A 16946-nucleotide genomic window follows, 5' to 3' on the forward strand; every position below is an offset into this window, starting at 1 on the left:
GTGAGGGTGAAATATGGCTAGGTGAAGCACTTAGCACCTGGCACATGGAAAGCTCTTGATGAGTGTTAGCAGTATAACTATTACTGTTTTGCTCCATCCTTCCCTTTGCCCTCTACCCTGGGATGCACGCCCCAGCAATGTGACTGCAGAGCCCTCACGTTTAACCCCTCTGTACACAGCCTCTGACCATATCCGTTCAATGGTGATAAGACAGGGCAGGCCTTCTCCTCAGATGACTTCCCTGTTTTCACAGGGGGTGAAGATGGGGGATCTTTCCAGAATCCCCTCTGTCTCATTAACCAGAACTGTGCCCCACACCTGCCCTTAAATGAATAACTGGCAGAGAGGAATGCAAACGTCCTAGTTGTACAAGACCTGGACAAAATCAGGCTTCTGTTAGCTCTGATGGTGTTTCTCAAACTCCAGGTGCGTTGGAATCCCCTGGAGGGTTTCTTACAACACAGATTTCTGGGCCCCACCCTCCAGGCTTGCTTATCTCTCAGGTGAGGTCAAGAATTTGCATTTTCCTAGAGAACTTCCTGGAGAAGGCAATGGCACCCCACTCCAGTACTCTTGCCTGGAAAATCCCATGGACCGAGGAGCCTGGTAGGCTGCAGTCCATGAGGTCGCTAAGAGTCGGACACAACTGAGCAACTTCACTTTCACTTTTCACTTTCATGCATTGGAGAAGGAAATGGCAACCCACTCCAGTGTTCTTGCCTGGAGAATCCCAGGGACAGAGGAGCCTGGTAGGAGGCCGTCTATGGGGTCGCACAGAGTCGGACATGACTGAAGCGACTTAGCAGCAGCAGCAGCAGAGAACTTCCTTCCAGGACTTTCCAACAGGACTTCCCCTGGTGGTCCAGTGGTTAAGAATCCGCCTGCCAATGCAAGGGACACAGGATCAGTCCCTGGTCCAGGAAGATTCCACATGCCATGGGACAACGAAGCCCACGAGCCACAACTACTGAGCCCATGCTGTAGAGCCCACATTCCCTGGAACCTGTGTTCCCCAAGAGAAAGCACCGCAATGAGTAGCCTGTGCACCACAACGGAAGAGTAGCCCCCACTTGCCACAACTAGCGAAAATTCACGTGCAGCAATGAAGACGCAGTGCAGCCAAAAATTAATGAATTTTAAAAAAGAATTTGCATTTTCCCAGATGCTTCTGCAGCTGCTGTTGATGATCCCGAGACCACAACTTGAGAGTCCCAGGAGGGGAGGAGGAGGGGGAACAAATGTTTGTTCCTGAGATTAACCTGGCCTCTGACTGGGGCCTCTGGGTCTAGAGATGGCTGTGGGCAGCCCAGTCTCAACTCAGGCTGCGCAAAGACCTCCCCCAGATCTCATGGCCACTGTCTTGCTGCTGCTGATTTCTGGTCCATGGCCTTTATTTCCGCCCTGGAACAGACCCAAGTGAGGGGCGGCGGGGGTGGAGGGCAGTTTCCCCAGCTCACAGAGCAACTCTGGGTACCAGCTATTGTGTGAGCAGGACTTGTACTAAAGACATGGCCCACGGAGGGAAATAGCACGGGAGCGGATCCTGTTCTGAAAAGCCCTGGGGCCTCCCTGACACCGAGGTTCTCAGAGCTCTGCAGCAGTCGCTGCAGGACCCAGCCAGTTCCTCTCCCTTCCTCCTCGACTTCACCTCCCTCTTCGCTGCCCCCGGGCCGTAGAACTACGTTCCCTCCACTCTCTCCTCCCCAGCTCAGCGCAGTCCTGCCAGTGGCCATGCCCTTCAACTGAGGGCCCAGGGCAGGAGAGTCAGAAAACGCACCTGCATAGAGCCTGGGTTAAGGGCGCTGAGTCTGAGCCCCCAGCTGGGAGAAGGGGGTGCTTCTGATCTGAGCAAGCCCTGAAGGCGGACAGGAGACAGTTCAGGCCTGGGGGGTGGGGGCGGGACTCTGCCTCCTGTGGGCTGAGCAAGGACTGGGGTTTGGTTCTGAGCTATCCTGCCCCTGAGAGGGTCCTAGGAATACTGTGAGAGATGCTGGGCAGTCGATCCCTCCTGCTCCTTCAGCTCTCAGAATCACGACAGACTCATACCTGGAATTGAAACGAAGCAGCATCTTACGGTCCTTGCCCCCTCCCCCCAGCCCCCAACACGTACTTTGCCTGCCTTCTGCCTGTGGAAAACTTTAGTCAAAGAATAAGTTTAATTGGAGAAGTGAGAAATGCAGAAACAAAGGAAAACCGTCAAAAGAGACTAAATAATAATAATGTAGTTATTAAGCAGAGTCAAGGACCTTTAGTTCTTCCTCAAGGGCTGTAGATAATATTATGAGCTACATCCGGTGAGCTGTCTTACAGATGAAACCCCAGGTGGAGAAGTTAACTCCATGATGACCAGACTTTACCCACAACATGAGCTGCTGCAATTCTGAGAACTGGCCGCAAAGAAATGGGAACATACAGACCCTGGAACTGAAGACTGCTGCTGCTGCTGCTGCTAAGTCGCTTCAGTCGTGTCCGACTCTGTGCGACCCCATAGACGGCAGCCCACCAGGCTCCCCCATCCCTGGGATTCTCCAGGCAAGAACACTGGAGTGGGTTGCCATTTCCTTCTCCAATGCATGAAAGTGAAAAGTGAAAGGGAAGTCGCTCAGTCGTGTCCAACTCTTCGCGACCCCATGGACTGCAGCCCACCAGGCTCCTCCATCCATGGGATTTTCCAGGCAAGAGTACTGGAGTGGGGTGCCATCGCCTTCTCCGGGAACTGAAGACTAACTGTACCTAAAAAAATCAAGATGACACTGGTCAGACCACTCATGACCAATTTGAAGATGACTGTCGGGGCTGACTGTGCTGTTTCTGCCTGTAGTCACCCCTACTTCTGTCTAGAAAAGCTCTCGCCCCACTGGTTGCCAGCGGCAGTGTTGCAGCCACGCGTTCCGGGAAACAAACTCACTCAGAAGGACAGTGCAGATAGTGGAGTGCAGTGTATTACACCGGCGGGCCCAAGGCAGAGTCTCCTCTTAGCCAAGGACCCCGACCAGTTTTTGTGAAAACCTTATAAACCCTAAGTGTACGTGCTCAAACCCACCTCCCCAAATTCCCTGAAAGTAGTCTGAACAAAGGAAAAGAAAGATACAATCAAAGTTAACCCGTGATTCATAAGCCCTAAGCCTCATAGAGACTAATAGAGTTTTGCCAAGAAAATGCACTGGTCATAACAAACACCCTCTTCCAACAACACAAGAGAAGACTCTATACATGGACATCACCAGATGGTCAACACCGAAATCAGATTGATTATATTCTTTGAAGCCTAGGTAGTTAATAGTGGACAGTTATCAATAGGCCTATGGTCATACCACAATAAGCATCATAGAATTTATGATTCTATTCGGTTACACAGATAATTAGGGTATTCTTTTAGGCGAGGAGAGGCTAGGTACGAGCCCTAGGGCTCTTCCATCCTGGGGGTCTGGTTTTCCATTTGGTGTGTTGTTTCCATAGATACTGGGCATATAGCTCAAAGTCCATAGGCCGGCCCAAGATGGAGTCCTGCTTTCAAGATGGAGTCTGTTCTGTCTGTTTCCTCCTTCAGCGGGGGATGGTGGGGGGAGTCAGCCTTTGGACAGATGTCCTCCCTGTCCTCCCCCCGCACCACCCCACCCCGAGGTTTCCAGCGTCTGAAATAAAGCAAACTTTCCGCCAACCTGGCCTGTTGGTTGGCTTTTGAGTGACTGAGCAGCCCAACCCCACACTCTAGGTAACAGAATCCCTCAGGCTTTTGAGCCTCTGAAGAGAGAACCTACTGACTAGGACAGGTTGCCCCTCGAGGCATCTAGAGGCACCATTTTGGGGACAGGGGCTTAGAAAACTCCAGGAGGACAGTATCTTTCTTTTTTTTTTTTTTTATTTGAAGGTAGGTCCATGGGGTCGCTAAGAGTCGGACACGACTGAGCAACTTCACTTTCACTTTTCACTTTCATGCACTGGAGAAGGAAATGGCAACCCACTCCAGTGTTCTTGCCTGGACAATCCCAGGGATGGCAGAGCCTGGTGGGCTGCCGTCTCTGGGGTCGCACAGAGTTGGACACGACTGAAGTGACTTAGCAGCAGCAGCAGGGCCTTTTAGGGGGCTGTGTGTCTCTTCAATGCTGACTGCAAGCTTTCTCTAGTTGTGGTGAGCAGGAGGCGGGGGGTGGCGTGGGGCAGCTGCCCTTCCTTGCGGTGTGTAGGCGCTCGAGCGCGGGCTCAGCAGTCACCCCAAGGCATGTGGAATCTTCCCAGACCAGGGATCGAATCTGCATTGGCAGGCAGATTCTTAACCACTGGGCCACCAGGGAAGTCCTTCTAATGCAATCTGATTTTACCTTCTCGGGTTCTGGAAGAACGAGTGGGTTCTTTATGGTGAACTTTGAGGATACTTAGGCCCAGACAGGGGGAGGACCCTCTTGGCTGTCAGCTTATTGCAAAATTTCGATTTCACCCAGAGGAATCCAGATTGGGGACCGCTGTTATTTATAACCACAGCTTCCTTCTCAGGAGAGTAGATCCTGCTTCTTTAAATAAAAGGCTCTTTTGTTTGGTTTGAGGCCCCTTATTGGATTTAGCAAAGGTAGCCAGGTAGCCAATTTTGGGAGGAGAAGCTGGGGAGGGCCAAATCCTTCGAACTGCTTGGTATCTCGAGTGAGCTGAGCCAGGGAAGCCCCCCAAGGGCGGCGAGGTGGGAGGGCTGTGAAGGAAGGAGGGCAGGTGGAGATGGGAGCAGGCTGCCCAGCTCAGGAGGCAGGGGGCTGGGGAATGCGGGGGGGCCACGGCTTTTAAGAACAGGGATGTCCCAGTGTCCCTTTCAGTTGGATGCTGAGCAGTGCTGTGACTTCCAGAGACCTAAATATCTTCTGCTCACAAAGCATCCTGGTATTCATGCTTTCTTGGGAGAAGAAATGGGCTGCATCCTATGTTTGAGTCAATTCCAGGGCAGAAATAAAGGGAACAGCTGCTAGAATTCAGCAGAAGCAGGAAACCAGAGCCACACAATTGTAAGCCTGAGAAAGTGCAGAAGTCTTGGGGACGGGGTTTGAGCCAAACCTATTTTAATCCCGATGAGCTGGGAACCCCCAGCCAAGCCTGGGTTCTGCCATCCGGGAAGACTCCACCCCATTTCCTTACTGAAAAAGCCTGTTGTGTTCAAGGGAGAGGGCAGTGTACCCACATAGGGTGGGACAGGGGTGGGGAAGATGACAACTGGTCAGAGATAATTCTACATGTTCCCACTCCCCTCTGCTGTGATTGGGGTGCAGTAGGCATGTGACCCCGTTCTAGCCAGTGAGACAGAAGGGGAAGTGGGGCTGGGGGCTTCAGGAAGAATTTCTCTGCCTAATGAAAGGAGAGAGAGCCATTTTAGGGCAAGCCCTGCCCCTGCTTTCTTCTGGAGATGCTATCTCTGGCTGAGCCGCTGAGCCACTGAAACCAGGGGTTCCAGAGTCCGGGTTAAAAGCACGGCTGGGCTCTGATTAGCTGGGCGGTCTTGAGAGAGTCACTCGATATTTCTACCTCATCTGCAATGTGAAAATAATAATGGCACCTTCCTCATAGGGTTGTCGTCAAGATCAAATGAATGAATGCACGAGTGTCTAAAATGGTTCGACAGCTCCTGCACATGGTGAACACTCGACACCTGACAGTTGCTACCATTCTTAAAAATATGTATTTATTTTTGGCTGTGCTGGGTCTTGGTTGTGGGACTCTGCCCCTTTGTGACATGTAGGCTCGGTACTTTCCCCAAAGTGTGTGAGATTTCAGTTCCCCAGCTAGGGATCAAACCTGGGTTCCCTTGCACTGCAAGGCAGGTTCTTAACCACTAGACCACCGGGGAAGTCCCTGTTATTTTTATCTGTGGATATGATGCTTGGAACCACTGTAAACTTCTTTTAGCCACAAACAAGGAAACCCTAACATAGAAGATGGGAAGGTAGAAAGAGGAAAGTATTGATTCCAAAACAAGACCTCTTAAGATAATAAAACTCCCAACTCGTTAGGCAACATTTGGTTGAATATTTGTTATTTGCAGCCTAAAGCATTCTAACCATTTGTACATAAAACTTGATTCCCTAGTTGATTCAAAATAAGAATAAAACCATTTAGTCTATAGGACACTCACATTTATTGATGAAAATACTCACCCTGGAGGCAGACTACGGCAGTGATCGCCAGTTATTCTCAAATGCTTGGTTTCTCCTTTTTTCAAATTTATCTTACTGAAGTATAGCTGATTTACAGCGTTGTGTAGTTTCTCCTTTCTTTAATAAAAATAACTGCTGGACACATGTGCCTAGCTAGAAACTACATTTCCCAGTCTCCTCTGCAACTAGAAGCCAGATGCCGAAGTTCTGGCCAAAGGCATATGAATTGAGGGCCAGTCTTGGAGTTTGCCCTTGAAAGGGTTGGGCCTGCCCTCCCCTCATTCTTCTGTCTTCTTGCTGATGGGAAGATGATAAGAGCTGGAACAGTTACCTTGGATCCAGAGACTGAAGAGCCATTTTTAGGGTAGACAGAATTGCCCCACCGGCCCTGAAACACCTACTTCTGACTTCTTACAAACAAGAAAAAGAAATTATCTTGTATAAGCCACTGTATAGTTTTTTTAATCACTTTACTACAGCAGATCTACGTGCGAAACAGAATATCAGGTGGAAATAGTGGTACAGAAGTACTGTTCTGTGATTATTACTATGACCCTGTGTATCAGTCAGCTGCTGCTCCATAACAAAACACCCAAACTTTAGGACTTAATACAATAATGCTTTACTATTTCTCATGATTCTGTGGGTTGGCTACATTCTTCTGCTGGTTTTTCCAGGGCTTGCTTGTGCAACTGCATTCAGTTGGAGGAATGGCTGAGGGCTGGGTTCTGCTGGGACAGAGAGCATGGCTGAGCCCCCCTCTCCACGTGGTCTTTCATCCTCAAGGAAGATAGTCCAAGCTAGGTTTCCTCACATGGTGACTTTACAAGAGTTGCAAGAGAAAGCCCCGAAGCACCAACATTTTTCATGTTTGTGTCATGGTTGCTGGTACTCCACTTAGCAAAGCAAGTCACATGGCCAACTTCAGAGTCAATGCAGGAGGGTATAGATACCAGAGGCTTGATTCACTGGGTTATTTTGGTAACAACTCACCTTACCCTATTACGCCCCATGAATTTTGGAAGCTCATTAAGGATAATTAGAAATCCTAGTGCTGTGCACACTCGACTCACCTGCACAGAGACTAATAACCCCCTAGGATTAGGGACAATTAAAATTCATTCCCTCATTTGGCTATTCATCATGTTCAGTCCGGAGAAGGCAATGGCACCCCACTCCAGTACTCTTGCCTGGAAAATCCCATGGACGGAGGAGCCTGGTGGGCTGCAGTCCATGGGGTTGCTAAAAGTCAGACACGACTGAGCGACTTAGCAGCAGAAGCAGCAGCAGCATGTTCAGTCACTCAGTCATATCCAGGCTCCTCTGTCCATGGAATTCTCCAGGCAAGAATACTGGAGTGAGTTGCCATTTCCTCCTCCAGGGAATCTTCCTCATCCAGGGATCAAACCCGTATCTCCTGCATTGCAGGTGGATTCTTTACCACTGAGCCATTGGGGAAGCCCAAAGGTCAAAAAAAAAAAAAAAAATAGTGTTTCAGGTTGTTTATATAAAAATTTTAAATGATAAAACTAAAAATTATTATTGGAAAGAATCAGAACAGGAGGAAAATGCAGGTAGGAAAAAACCAAAAGGTGATAGCAGAAGCAGGGTCAGAACAAAAGATGTATGTCTCAGAGGTTCATGCTCCTACTAGGAGAAGGACATGAGGGTGTCTGGAGAGTGTTGGGACAAGACCCAGGAGATGGTCGTGGGTAGTGGAGGGGATGGGGGTGAGGAAGTGGCTTCTCATAGGGCTGTGCCACTCTGTGGGACTCAGGGGAGCTGGGATGAGGCAACATCTAAAGTACTCCAAGATGGTGCTTCTCAACCTTACTGGGTTTTAGGATCGCTTGGGGAGTAGGTTTAACACAGATTCATAGGCCCAATCCCTAGAGCCTGGACTCATAGATGGTCTTTGAACCACATTGTGAAGTGACTTTGAAGCCCATTGCATGAGTGGATGCCAGGTTCCAGGTATGATATTCAGAGTGGAGGAATAACCAAGAAGAAAGTTTCTTGGGACTTCCCTGGTGGTCCATGACTAAGACTCCATGCTCCCAACTCAGTTTGATCCCTGGTCAGGGAACTAGATCCCACGTGTCACAATTAAGAGTTCGCATGCTGAAACTAAGTCCTGGCACAGCCAAATTTGAAAAAAGAAAGCAAGCAAGCTTGTTAAATAAGTGAATGGCTCCAGAGTCCCAGGAATATTCTGGAAAGGGGAAGGGGATGCATTGTGGTCTCGGAGCTCCCTAATATTTCAGATGCTTTATTTCTGTCCAGAACAAAACTCTTTCCTGAATAAATATCTCCCAACGAGATTCTCAGCCCTCAGTAATATTACCTGCTCTAGGGCCGGCCCCCATCCTACAGCGCTATTGCTGGATTCTGCCCCTGCCCCAGCTGTTGCTGATTGGACCAAGGTTGGGCATCTGGCTTAAGCTTCACCACACAGGTTCTCTCTGCCAGGAAGGTGAAACAGAAACAGGGGTCTTTGGTACTGTGTCCATTGATGGCTGTGGTCCACAGGGACACCCCTGATGTTCAGATCTGCAGGGTTGCCTGGTTCCTGCCCTTCCTGGATCCTGGCTCTTCAGTGTCCCTCCAACTTGTGACACATTCTGGCATGCTTCCACTAAATTCTCCTTTGGCTGAGTCAGCTCTTATCCCTGGCCTCCAAAAGCACTTTAACTGCTGCATGCTGGCACAGTAACATGGGATCAGAGTTAGTGGGTCTGAGGTTTTCCCTGTGATCTCAAACTGGGCTATCCCTAAGAAATGGGCCCATCTAGTCTTTTTCCTGGTGAAACCATGAGATGCCAAGGGCCAACCAACACTGTTTTGGGAAGAACTGGGGCAGTCCAGGAAAGGCATTTTGTGCTGCAGCTGGAGCTCACTGCCAAGATGCAGAAAGCAGGAGATCAATGAGGGGCAAAGGAGAAAGCGAGCTCATGGGAAATTAATGGGGCCTGCCCTGGCCACCATCTTCAGACAGAGCCTTCCAGGGGATGGAAGAGATGCTTTGTCTGTTGTTGTTGTTGTTTAGTTGCTAAGTTGTTTCTGACTCTTTGCGACCCCATGGACTGTAGCCCACCAGGCTCCTCTGTCCATGGGATTTCCCAGGCAAGAATACCGGAGCGGGTTGCCATCTCCTTCTCCAGGAGATTTTCCCAACCCAGGGATGGAATCCATGTTTCCTCTGTTGCAGGTGGATTATTGATACACAGAAGAGATGCTTAAATAGTTCTTTGAGGAAAGAAAGCATTAGTGTTTTAGGTTTATATTTCTGAAGATTCACCTGAAGGCTGTGTAGCCAGCCTCCAAGATGGCTCCCAGCAAACCCCACCTCCTGGTGGCCGGTCCTTGTGTAGTCCCCTCCCACGTTAAACAGGCTGACCAATAGGATACAGCAGGGAGGATGGCATGTGATTTAGGCTACTTCATGAACAACATCATGGCTTCAGCCTCACACTCCTGCATGGATCACCTACTTTGGAAGAAGCCGGCTGCCATGCTGTGAGGACACACGAGCAACCCTATGGAAGGGCCCATGAGGGGAAGAACCGAGGCTGCCTGCCAACCATCAACACCAGCTTGCCAACCGCATGGGTGAGCTACCACGGAGCAGGTCCTCCAGCCCCAGCCAAGCCTTCAAGTGACCGCAGTGCTGACTGACATCCTGACCACAGCCTCATGAGAGACCCTGAGTCAGAACCAGCGCTATGTTGCTCCTGAATTCCTGCTCCACAAAGGCTACATGAGAAAATAAATGTTTATCGTGGCTGAGCTTAGGGGTAAGTCTGTGTTCTTGAAATAAATAATTAATACAACTAAGGATGAGCATGTGCTAGACTTGGAAAGCAGTCGCAAAGGGGATGACAGGAAAAGAGCATTTGGCCCAGACTTGCATCAATGGGGCCTCAGGCACCAGAGGCAGCCATGCAGACCCCCAGCTTCCCCTATGTCAGGGAGAAGTGGAAGGGAAGCGCCTCTGGCAATTGAGGGAAGGGACCCAAACCACTGGAAGCAGCTGCTAACTCCCTCATCTTTAAAGTATATCCTGCTTCATTATCACCAGAGACACAGTAAATTCACAATTCCTCTGATATTCAAAATACCAGGATTCCTGAGTGCCCATCCTAGCGATATTAAAAAGCAGAGACATTACTTTGCCAACAAAGGTCCGTCTAGTCAAAGTTTTGGCTTTTCTAGTAGTCATGTATGGATGTGAGAGTTGGACTATAAGGAAAGCTGAGCAGGGAAGAATTGATGCTTTTGAACTGTGGTGTTGGAGAAGACTCTTGAGAGTCCCTTGGACAGCAAGGAGATCCAATCAGTCCATCCTAAAGGAAATCAGTTCTGAATATTCATTGGAAGGACTGATGCTGCACCTGAAACTCCAATACTTTGGCCACCTGATGCGAAGAACTGACTCATTGGAAAAGACCCTGATGCTGGGAAAGATTGAAGGTGGGAGGAGAAGGGGACGACAGAGGATGAGATGGTTGGATGGCATCACGGACTCAATGGACATGAGTTTGAGTAAACTCTGGGAGTTGGCGATGGACAGGGAGGCCTGGCATGCTGCAGTCCATGGGGTTGCAAAAAGTTGGACACGACTGAGTGACTAAACTGAACTGAACTGATCCTAGCAATAGTGAGAGACATAGCTTTTCTTCTCCTGAGGTAAGTCCAAGGATCTTAGAGAATCTACCAGTCCAAAGGAGGCCACCCCAATTGGTTTCTCCTGGTAGAGAAAGAAACCAGAAAATCTAGTCAAGACCACTGAGGGGACCCATTACTCAGCTGCATAGCCTTCACCCAACCAGAAGTTCTAGCAGTTTCTCAGAGCATATCTGAGAAAATGAAATATTACTTTTCCAAATGCCAGGGACCCTTCCTGGAGGAACAACTCAGGAATGTCCCAACTTGTTAGAGTGAAGAAGACTAGAACATTGTACAAGTTGTCCTGTGCCAGCCAGCTGAGTCAGGCTGCATGCTTCTTGGGAAAGAAGGGAGACTCAAGGTTGTACTAATAGTGAGGAGACTGTTCTTGGCCTGTCGGAGCTCGCCATTTCCAGGGAAAGGTAAGTCTCTGAGGCTTCATGATTCCTCTTCCCTTTCCCACTTTCTACTTCTCCATATGCTTCATACCCGCCGCCTCTGCCTCGTTCCCACCATATCTGGTGGCCTGTAGGCCCAAGGGGCTCAGAGACCAGGCCTTTTCCCTCAGGATCCACTTCCCAAGTAGTCCCACTCTTTTCTTCAAAGATTCCTCTTTCAGGAAATTCCTGAGGGGCTTGACAACAGCATGGGGTGACCTGTCAGGCGGACGTTACAGTCACTCTGTGGGAGCGGGGACCCTCACCCTAACTCACTCCCTCCTGCCGTGATGGGAGGAAGACTTTCTTCCACAGCATTGGGCCCTGCGTACAGGGCAGGACCCTCCTGGAAACCACTTCCCAGTGCCCAGTGGGACAGACGCGCCGTCTGGTGGCCCCACACCATAGCTCCCACCACCACTCGTGGCCCAGAGCAGACTTGAATACCACAAAGGCCTTCAGGACCCCACCTGCCCACCTCCATCCCTGAGCTTGCTGCCTCTACCCCAGAGCGGAGGGGTCTCAGCTGAGGAGAGGAGTGAGGTCACTCCAGAGCTCCTTTCTGCTGAGTTGGGATGGCGTTGAGTTTGTAGTCATCCCCATTACATTTTGAAGAACTTTCATGACGCTTGGGAAGGGCTGAGGCGGTGACATTTATGCCGCAGGCCTCTGTGAGTGTGACTTCCAGGGAAATGGTGAGGTCTAGGGTGGAATCTCAGCCATTCTTGGGCCTTAGTGGTTGGGGGCACAGCCTTTCCGCACAGTCAGGATGGCCCCAGAATACAAGTCTGCTTTCTCACCTGAACGATGGGAGTGGTAAGGTCTTAAAAGGAGATTACAGAAGTAAAGCTTTTATTCAGCCTCTGACGAGGTGAGTTTTCCAAGGGAAGTGGGCGCAGGGGTAGGCAGGGCTGGGGTACAGTAAAAAGATTCTGATTTTTTCAGAATGTCAGATGGCTCTGAATCCTGGCAGCAAAGCCAGGCAAGCAAAGACAAGGACTGATTCTCTGGAGAATCTCAGGAACATGATTTGTAAGGCTGACCTCAGGTTTGTTGAATGAAAAATGACTGAATCAGTGAATGAATGACTTCACAGGAAGCTAACTCAGAACCGGCCCTGTGGAATTCTCAAGACCTTAAACCTGACCACCCGAAGCCAGCAGAGGTTGAAAACCGGGAGGTCAGCCCCCAGCTCCCAGTCGCAGAATTCACTATGGTGTTGCTGATAATTTGCCTGAGCGCCACCTGCTGGCGGGCACGGACTGGCCAACTCCTGTTGCTAGAAATTGGTCACCTGGATCCCCATGGGGGTGGTGCAAGGCTGGGGACCAGGATCTCTCCAGATAACCTGCTCCCTCAGGAACCTGATTATGCCTGATCCTTCCAAGGATTAGTCAAGAAAACATACAAAGTTTGGAAAAGGCAAAAGAGATTCTTGGATGTCCTTTCAAAGGAAGACTGTCCTCTAATGATAAGCTCATCCTTAGGGGTGTATGTTCTTCATTGCCTTTGACTGACTTTATAACTCTGTAGGGACAGAAGTAATTTGTAGAAAACAGATAATAATGCAAATGATTCCTGCCCATGGCAAACAAATAATTCCTATTTATAACCATGCAAAGGAATTCAGTCCAGTAGAGAACATTCTCATTTAAACTACTTTTAACACCTTGCTGGTTCCTTGTCAGTTATAGAGTTAAAGAAAATCTTTGACACACATTAATTTTTTTTTTTGTATGAGGTCATGATTTTACCTTTTTGGAAATTACGCTTTATTAGCTCTTTGGTTCTCGAGGAATCTACAAAGCCTCTCAGACCTTCCTTCCCATCATGCCCCCAACCTGTTCAGGTGGCACCAGCAACAGCATCCTCTGGGTCCCACTGCACCCGGCACTGACTTCAAGGACAAGCTGCCCTGTGCTTCCCTGCCAGTCTCCCCCTCAAGACTGCGGGTGCCCAGGGGCAGGAGCTGGATGTGATTCTCACTGGATCCGGAACTCGGTAGAGGCTGTTGAATGAGTTTATGAATATACTTAGTGTGGGCCACACCCCTGTTGATGAGGGAGCCCGGGATACTGCAAGCCAGAAGGGCAATTTATGCACTTAGCCAAACACTCCTCAGCCTCAGTTTCCATATCAGTGCAATGAGGACAAAATTTACTGTGTGCTGAAAATACAGATGGGAAGGAAGTCTTAAGTAACTCTCACATGTTTTCCTTTTGCCTCTCTTGGTTTCTGTTCGGACCTCCCACCCCACCCCCAGAATACTAAGAAAAGGAACAGGGTCATTTCCTCTGTCTCCCCACCCTGCAAGGCCTATGGGAAGTGTTCAGTTAAGTATGCCCCACCCCCGACAGCCCATTCTGAAGATCAGCCCTGGGATTTCTTTGGAAGGAATGATGCTAAAGCTGAAACTCCAGTACTTTGGCCACCTCATGCGAAGAGTTGACTCATTGGAAAAGACTCTGATGCTGGGAGGGACTGGGGGCAGGAGGAGAAGGGGACGACAGAGGATGAGATGGCTGGATGGCATCACTGATTCGATGGACGTGAGTCTGAGTGAACTCCGGGAGATGGTGATGGACAGGGAGGCCTGGCGTGTTGCGATTCATCGGGTCACAAAGGGTTGGACATGACTGAGCGACTGAACTGAACTGAACCCCCGACAGCCCAGCCCGGTTAATGAATGAGAAAGGGAAGCGGAAATGGCTTGAGGGGCCAGGGTGCCCATCATCTGGCAGTCAAGGATCAGGGCCAACTTAGAAGCAGCCTTGGGCTTGGGCTGGGAGGGGAGGGGAGGCGGGTAGTGAGGGGTGGGGTGGTGGACTGCTTACCTGAACAGAGAAACCCCAAGAGAAAATCCAAAGGGAGAGAGAGGCTGGAAGAGGCTCCATGTCCAGACCCCAGCCTCAACTCATCCTAAGCCACAAGAGCCCACCTGCCTCTCTGGCCAGCTACTTCCCTAAATAGCTACATCTTCTAAAGGGGGAAAAAAAAAATTTTTTTTACTGACAACCAAATAACTGGGATTCGGGCGCCACCTCGTGGTCATTTGTGAAACTGCCTGCCCAGGTGATCCAAAGGCAGAGAGAGGCCGACCAGCATTCCTCTAACTTTCCTGCCCTCCACCCTCTTCCTCGTCTTCTCTCTCCTACTTATTGAGCACTAACTTCATGGGAAATGGATGGGGAAACAGTGGAAACAGTGTCAGACTTTATTTTGGGGGGCTCCAAAATCACTGCAGATGGTGATTGCAGCCATGAAATGAAAAGACGCTTATTCCTCAGAAGGAAAGTGATGTCCAACCTAGATAGCACATTAAAAAGCAGAGACATTACTTTGCCAGCAAAGGTCCGTCTAGTCAAGGCTATGTTTTTCCAGTGGTCATGTATGGATGTGAGACTTGGACTGTGAAAAAAGCTGAGCGCTGAAGAATTGATGCTTTTGAACTGTGGTGTTGGAGAAGACTCGTGAGAGTCCCTTGGACTGTAAGGAGATCCAACCAGTCTATCCTAAAGGAAATCAGTTCTGAATATTCATTGGAAGGACTGATGCTGAGGCTGAAACTCCAATACTTTGGCCACCTCATGCGAAGAGTTGACTCATTGGAAAAGATCCTGATGCTGGGAGGGATTGGGGGCAGGAGAAGAGGACGACAGAGGATGAGATGGCTGGATGGCATCACCGACTTGATGCACATGAGTTTGGATGAACTCCGGGAGTTGGTGATGGACAGGGAGGCCTGGAGTGCTGTGATTCATGGGGTCGCAAAGAGTCAGACACGACTGAGCGACTGAACTGAACTGGGGTGGTCAAAATCTCTCCCGTGGAGGGCTTGGAGGAGTTTGGAGGAGTTTGGAGGGCTACGGTCCATAGAGTCACAACTGAAGTGACTTAGCACGTACACACAGCACTGATACTGAGTCTCCAGAGCTCAAAACTGATTTCAGAACACAGACTAGGTGCTCAATAAACATTTATGAATGAAGTCATAAATCAATGAATGAATACAAGATTTTTGAAAACCTGAAAATTTGTCCCTGCCCTCAAGGCGCTGGTAGCCTGGTACGGAAAACAGATCAGTAAAGGGCAGAAGTGGTTCCTTCTGCCTCTACCCACACCCCACCCCCCACCTCCCCTCACCCCTCAGAGCTTTGCCAGAAGGATACACAGACGCTTCAGGACCCAGAGGAGGCACCTAACGTCATCCCACCCTGAAGCGCTGAGAAGGATGACCAGCAGAGCTGAGACCCATAAAGGAGGGGAGGGGAGAGGCACTCCCGGTAGAGGCCACAGCTTGCGAGAGGGCCTGCACAGTGTGCCATTCAAATTCTAAGCCTTGAGGAGGAACATAAAGGGAGAAAGAGAGGTCTGCAGGGAATTCATCAAGATTTGCCATTAAAACAAATCCTCCCCTTAACTATGCCTCAGATGTCTCATCCACAAAATGGGAATAAGATGAGGGGGAAGGAGAAGCGGAGCCTGGCGCACTGTAACCTTTGCTGTTGTTCAGTTGTGTCTGACAACCCCATGGCCTGCAGCACGCCAGGCCTCCCTGTCCATCACCAACTCCTGGAGTCCACCCAAACTCACGTCCATCGAGTCGGTGATGCCATCCAGCCATCTCATCCTCTGTCGTCCCCTTCTCTTCCCGCCCTCAATCTTTCCCAGTGTCAGGGTGTTTTCCAATGAGTCCGCTCTTCACATCAGGTGGCCAAAGTTTGGAGCTTCAGCTTTAGCATCAGTCCTTCCAATGAATATTCATTCATTCCTTTGATTTCCTTTAGGATTGACTGGTTTGATCTCCTTACTGTCCAAAGGACTCTCAAGAATCTTCTCCAACGCCACAGTTCAAAAGTATCAATTCTTCAGCATTCAGCTTTCTTTAATGGTCCAACTCTCATATCCATACATGACTACTGGAAAAACCATAGCTTTGATAGACTCTTGGAGAGTACAAACAGAACCTTATGTGCACCAGGCCCCAGGAGAAAGGAGCAGTGACCCCACAAGAGACTGACCCAGACTTGCCCGTGAGTGTCCAGGAGTCTCTGGCGGAGCCGTGGGTCGGCGGTGGCCTGCTGCAGGTTTGGGGCTCTGAGTGCAGCAGTGCGTGTGTGGGACCTTTTGAAGGAGGTCGCCTTTATTTTCATTACCTCCACCATAGTCTGGTCCCAGGTAGATAACAGGGAGGGAACACAGCTCCACCATCAACAGAAAATTGGATTAAAGATTTACTGAAGGTGGCCCCACCCATCAGAACAAGACCAGTTTCCCCTTCAGTCTCTCCCATCAGGAAGCTTCCATAAACTTCTTAGCCTTCTCCATTAGAGGGCAGACAGACTGAAAACCACAGTCACAGAAAACTAACCAATCTGATCACATGGACCACAGCCTTGTCTAACTCAATGAAACTGAGTCATGCTGTGTAGAGCCACCCAAGACGGGCAGGTCATGGTGGAGAGTTCTGACAAAACATGGTCCCCTGGAGAAGGGAATGACAAACATTTCAGTATTCTTGCCTTGAGAACCCATGAACAGTATGAAAAGGCAAAAAGATAGGACACTGAAAGATGAACTCCCCAGGTCAGTAGGTACCCAATATGCTACTGGAGATCAGTGGAAAAATAACTCCAGAAAAAATGAAGAAACGGAGTCAAAGCAAAAACAACGCTCAGTTGTGGATATGACTGGTGATAGAAGCAAGGTC

This window comes from Bubalus bubalis, chromosome 2, assembly GCF_019923935.1.
Source record: "Bubalus bubalis isolate 160015118507 breed Murrah chromosome 2, NDDB_SH_1, whole genome shotgun sequence".
NCBI classification, from domain to species: Eukaryota; Metazoa; Chordata; class Mammalia; order Artiodactyla; family Bovidae; genus Bubalus; species Bubalus bubalis.